This window comes from Schistocerca serialis, chromosome 2, assembly GCF_023864345.2.
Source record: "Schistocerca serialis cubense isolate TAMUIC-IGC-003099 chromosome 2, iqSchSeri2.2, whole genome shotgun sequence".
Classification (NCBI taxonomy): domain Eukaryota; kingdom Metazoa; phylum Arthropoda; class Insecta; order Orthoptera; family Acrididae; genus Schistocerca; species Schistocerca serialis.
Window position 1 is genome coordinate 860,677,153 of NC_064639.1, and position 6,079 is coordinate 860,683,231.

Here is a 6,079-nt window from a genome sequence, read left to right on the forward strand (position 1 = left end):
ACGCGTCATGGAGTCGACCAATGTCTGAAGTAGTGCTGGAGGGAACTGTCATCATGAATCCTGCAGGGCTGTCCATAAATCCGTAAGAGTACGAGGACGTGGAGATCTCTTCTGGACAGCACCTTCCAAGCCATTGTAGATATGCTCAATAATGTTCATGTCTAGGGAGTTTGGTGGCCAGCGGAAGAGTTTAAACTCAGAAAGTGACCCTGCATCCGCTCTGTATCAGTTCCGGACGTGTGGTTTGTCGCATAGTCCTGCTGGAGTTGCCCAGGTCCGTCGGGATGCACAATGAACATGAATGGATGCATTCGACAAAAAATAAAAACACCTACAGCCTCTAACAACCCTACCACAACAAAGGTCAAAAATTAATTATGATTGTGGTGTTGCTCACGCTTCTAAATATTGCAGTTTCGGGCAACAACAAAGTTATATTACGTGGCAGGTGTCATTAGAGCACAGTCAATAAAGTCATTTCTTGAAATAATGGATAAACTAGGCACGCATGTTTTCGTGTTTCCCACTCTGGTCTCGTTGTGAACTCATGGCTCAATCGTCCAAAATCTAGGTAGTGATGATTCCAAGCTCGGATGCAAAGAGGCCTAGGTGTTATTCTGAGATATTCAAAATTTTTATAGATGTGTTTCATAAGCCATTCTTGAAGATGAAACTTTTGCAAGTTAGGACAATGGTGATGTAAAAAAAGTAATCAGCTCTCCGAATTTAAGTAACACTTCTTTTTTATTACTTTTGTTGCAATATCACGTAACTCGTTCCAAAACATCACTTCACAATATGAAACATATTTGAAAAGATCTTCCTCACTGTTAAAGTTCACATTTCATAAACTGACTACAATTTGCGTCTTTTTAACATGGCGACCAAAGCTTGACTCTCTAATAACCGCTTACGCGCCCAAAACTCAGAGTTTCAAGTTTGTCAAAGATCATAGTGACAAAAGAGACTCTCTAATAACCGCTTACGCGCCCAAAACTCAGAGTTACAAGTACGTCAAAGATCATAGTGACAAAAGAAAGAATACGCATAAGAATAATATCATTGCAATATATACATATCGATGTATCGAAGTACCTCTGCATTAATGAAATCAAATCTGAATGTTGTCACAGAAATATGTTAACTATTTTACAGAAACACAGTAGAATATTGCTGGTATCGAGAGGTTGAGGTGAGGTGCCATAATGGTTACGTAATTCAAGTACCATTACAAGCCGACTTATGATTTTATTATTTTGTCGCTACCAGTTTCGACACTCCGTTGCGTCATCTTCAGGCTGTTTTGTTGTACATACAGAAGCTGAATGAATGCAGGTGATCAGACTGGATGCTTACGTATACGTCACGTGTGACAGTCGTATGTAGACGTATCAGGGGTTCCATATCACTCCAACTACACGCGCCCCTCACCATTACAGAGCCTCCATTAGCTTGAACAGTCCCCCGCTGACTTGCACGGTCCATGGAGCCGTGAGGTTGTCTCCATACCCGTAGACGTCCATCCGCTCAATACAATTTGAAACGAGACTCGTTCGTCCAGGAAACATGTTTCCAGTCATCGAAGTCCAACATCGGTATTGACGGGCCCAGGCGAGACGTAAAGCTTTGTGTCGTGCAGTCATCAACGGTACACGATTGGACCTTCTGCTCCGAAAGCCCATTCGATGATGTTTCGTTGAATGGTTCGCACGCTGACACTTGTTGATGGCCCAGCACTGAAGTCTGCAATAATTTGCGGAAGGGTTGTGATTCCGTCACGTTGAACGATTCTCTTCGGTCGTCGTTGGTCCCGTTCTTGCTGAATCTTTTTCCGGCCGCAGCGATGTCGGAGATCTGGTATTTTTTCGGATTCCTGATATTCACGGTATGCTCGTCAAATGGTCATGCGGGAAAATTCCCATCTCATCGCAACCTCGGAGATGCTGCGTCCCATCGCTCGTGTGCCAAATATAACACCACGTTCAAACTCACATAAATCTTGATGACCTGCCTTTGTAGCAGCAATAACCGAATTAACAACTGCACCAGACACTTGTTATACAGGCGTTGCCGATTTCAGCGCCTTATGCTGCCTGTTTACGTATCTCTGTATTTGAATACGCATGCCTGTACTAGTTTCTTTGGCGTTTCAATGAGAAGTAGCAGGTTTTTAGGTTGGTTATTTCCTCCAAGTACATGTGGCAGGAGCAAGACATTAATGTTTATTTTCCTCTGGTCAGTAGGTCAGGTGATGAAGTGTGGACGTGTTGACTCAAAACGATTAGTCTACACCAGGAATTCCCAAACATTTCCTCTGGCGCGACACTTTGAGATTCCTGGTACATTGATGGAACACGTTGTTCATTTTAAAGTTTAATAAAATTTTAAAAAGATGAGAAAACTTATATTATTCACTAATTACTTCAATTTTAAATCATAAATAATAAGCAGTTCTTGATGTTGCTGAACAACAGTCATACAATATTTTTTAAAGTAACATACCTGCATTTGACTGTTTTATTGTTTTTTGAAGTACAACCCATGTTTCCGCGTTTTAAGACGTTTTCAAGTATTTGCTTAAAGCAAAAATTACATACAATAAGAACACGTAAAATTTCAATGTTGAATGCAGTTTTTGTTTTTAGCAAACACTTGAAAATGGCATAAAAGGCCGAAATCTGGGTTTTACTTAAATAAACAATAGAACTGTCAAATGATAGTGTGGTCCTTTAAAAATTATAAGCGATAACAATGGAATCGTAACAAAAATTTTAAAAAATTATTATCATCAAAATGTCAAAAAAGCATGTTATTAATAGTTTCTTGGCAACGGCCTTGCCGCAGTGGATACACCGGTTCCCGTGAGCTCACCGAAGTTAAGCGTTGTCGGGCGTGGTCAGCACTTGGGTGGGTGACCATCCAGGCAGCCATGTGCTGTTGCCATTTTTCGGGGTGCACTCAGCCTCATGATGCCAATTGAGGAGCTACTCGACCAAATAGTAGCGGCTTCGGCCAGAATACCATCATAACGACCGGGAGAGCGGTGTGCTGACCCCACGCCCCTCCTATCCGCATCCTCCACTGAGGATGACACGGCGGTCGGATGGCCCCGGTAGGCCACTCGTGGCCTGAAGACGAAGTGCTTTAATAGTTTCTTAACGGAGCAGTTGTTCACTTGCCGCGTAACACCACTTTGTGGTGCAGTTACGACCTTAAAATATAAGGTAGTAAATTACGTGATGTGTTTGTGGAAGACTGTCAGACGCAGGGAAAAAACAACTGACACACTGAAATGGGTGCATATTAAAGTATCAACGATCGCAATATCTGCATTTATACCCCTAACATTCTGTATGCCGTTTCTAAGCACCAGCACGTTGAGAGTCTCTCGAAAACGCATACGGTTTGTTGCAACAAAATGGCGGAAAATATATAGCAGCTTTTATTTAGAACAATATGACTAACATATGGACAATGGAGGAAATATGTATTTTAATGTATCTAACGTAGGAGCTTTACGCGCGTCCGTTTTCGTAAACGAACTGTGTGTTTTACGAGCCAAATAAAGCCGACAAGTGCCGCTGGAGAGTTGGAATCACGTTAATCAACTCGTCCCGCGTACCGACAGCGCTGTTTATCGTGTGTACGGATGCCCCATCCGCATCCAAGTCAAAGTCAGCTATTTCGTGCCGTGTGAGGACGGCTTTAGGCTACGATTATGATAGATAAGAGCGTCACAGAGAGCAGCGACTAAAGCGAAGCGTTGGCCTTGGCTTTTACCAAGCGCTGCCCAAAATTTCCCAGCATATCCCCTTAAAAATCAGTAAACAAACCTTACAACTTCATTTCCACCATCACCTTCAAATTAATCCCCTCGCACTTGAGTGCATCACTTCCAGCGATTATCCATTTTTGCAAACAGTGCTGGAAATCTGAAGAGTGTTCAAAATTATTTGTGATTCCCATCTAATCTCTCCTGTGGATTTAAAATTCCGCCATTCAAACTTCATTTTCAAGGAGAGGTAGAAGTCGCGAGAGACTAGATAACGGTGTGGGACTGTTGTCACGTTTTCTGCCAGGAATTCTCCCACAGTGAGCGAAGTGTGTGAGGTACATTGTCATCACCCAGCAACCAGTCTTTGTTCTTCCATCTCTCAGGTCGTTTGTGTCTGACATCTTCCCTCATTGTTCTTAAAACTTTTCAACGTAAATTCCTTGCCTGATCGCATTCGAGACTAACTGTTTATATCATACTGGCTTGTGTTTTTGGCCGCGGGGGAGATGGTTTCTTCCACTGCGTGGATTTGTGTTTTGTTTCAGGGTACATACATGTTTCATCGGCAGTTGTGTCCCTGGACAATATATCTGAATCATCTCGAAATGTTGGTTGTGTTTCAGAGGACACCTCACCCTGATGGTCTCGTTGGTCGACGTTCAAATGTCGAGGAACGAAGTTCGCTGCAATTTGTTCAGTTCATCAGTTAGAATGCGTTGTCTTGTCCCGTATGAGATTCCGGCGATTTCACTGTCTGCCTTCTTTCCTTGTGGATCACTTCTCGGACTTCAGCGATCGTTTACGGAGTTGTGCATGATGGCGGTCGGCCCGAGTGTTTGCCATCCTCCACAGACTCCCAGCCATATTTAAATCTCTTAAACCACTTGCTTGGTTCAGAGCTTGCTTGCTAAAAGCCTCCCTTCGCGTGCGGTGGGTTTCAGCTGCAGTTTAACAAACACAGTAGAACGGTGTAAAAAAAAAAATCAGCAACAACATTCACACGAATACACTCACAGTAACGCCACGTAGTTTTTTTCTTGCAGGCTGGCAGTTGAAAGACATATAGAGACGTATAGCTGCGGCAGTTCATACTGCTGATTGATTGGTCGCAATATTAAATTTATCGGGAATTTTGGATAGCATCCAATAATAGGTATTCAAAAATGTTCAAATGTGTGTGAATTCCTAAGGGACCAAACTGCTGAGATCATCGGTCCCTAGACTTACACACTAAAATATGCTAGGAGCAACACACATACCTATGCCGGAGGGAGGATTCGAACCTCCGGCGGGAGAGGCCGCGCAATCCGTGACATTGCGCCTTAAACCGCGCGGCCACTCAAGGGGCTATAGGTATTCATGAGGGAGCTTTGATAATAGCGTGGGGCAGTGTTTTATTCTGTCTTTGAAAAGGAAGCATAGGTAGAACCAAATTTCTCACGCAAGCTTTTCCATTTATTTCATACCGCATTTCCTAAAAAACTTAACAAAGCTCGAATAACAATATTTTGCTGTTTGAAACCATACTGCATAAGCATAAATACATACCAAATTGGAAAAAAATCATGAGTTTTACTGAATACTCTTTTCACTCGTCTGTATACTGGATAGTTAAGTCTTTTATCAATTTTGCATTTCATTTCCTTGTTGGAGTTGCAACGTTGCGAAAAGAGTATTAACCAGAGTTATATCGGAAGACAGTCAAAAATGAAATTTGCAGACATAAACAATTTCAGAAAAATATTGGATGACTATTACAATATTTAGATTTTCCTAGTGGTCTAGAAAGCGTGGATGGAAATTGTATTCGAGAGATTTGTGGTGCCAGTTCTGGCTCTATGTTCCAAAACTACAAACATAATGTGTTATAGTGTCACGAGGACTGGCTGAAGCTACTTATAAAGTCACAAATGTTAATCGAGCTAAGGGAAGGCATCAGTCAGATGCTGAAGAAGAATATTTAAGCATTGGGATATCACGAGCATGAAGAAACGTTGAATTTGGATTTGATTTACTATGTTGTAAATGGACAGTATTAGCCATATAAGTACAAAACTTTGTAGATGTGGCCAACGACACTGTTAAATGCATTTGCTTACTGCATAAATTAATAACTGACAGGAAATGATTGAACATTATCTTACACTGAAAATAACTTCACAATCAGCCAGTAATCGTGCTCTCTTCAAAATTTTTCTTCGGCGGAACCCAATGTTTTTTTTATGCTACAGTGACTACAGCGAAAACAAATGTTTTAACAAATGTGTTATTCTCAATTCAGCTGTCACTTCACACCAAAATTTG

General features: G+C 41.8%; 1 pseudogene; it reads left to right on the forward strand.

The window, feature by feature from the left end:
* The first annotated feature begins 2,825 nt into the window (after positions 1 to 2,825).
* On the forward strand, positions 2,826 to 2,943 carry LOC126459496 (5S ribosomal RNA; annotated as a pseudogene).
* The last annotated feature ends 3,136 nt before the right edge of the window (positions 2,944 to 6,079 follow it).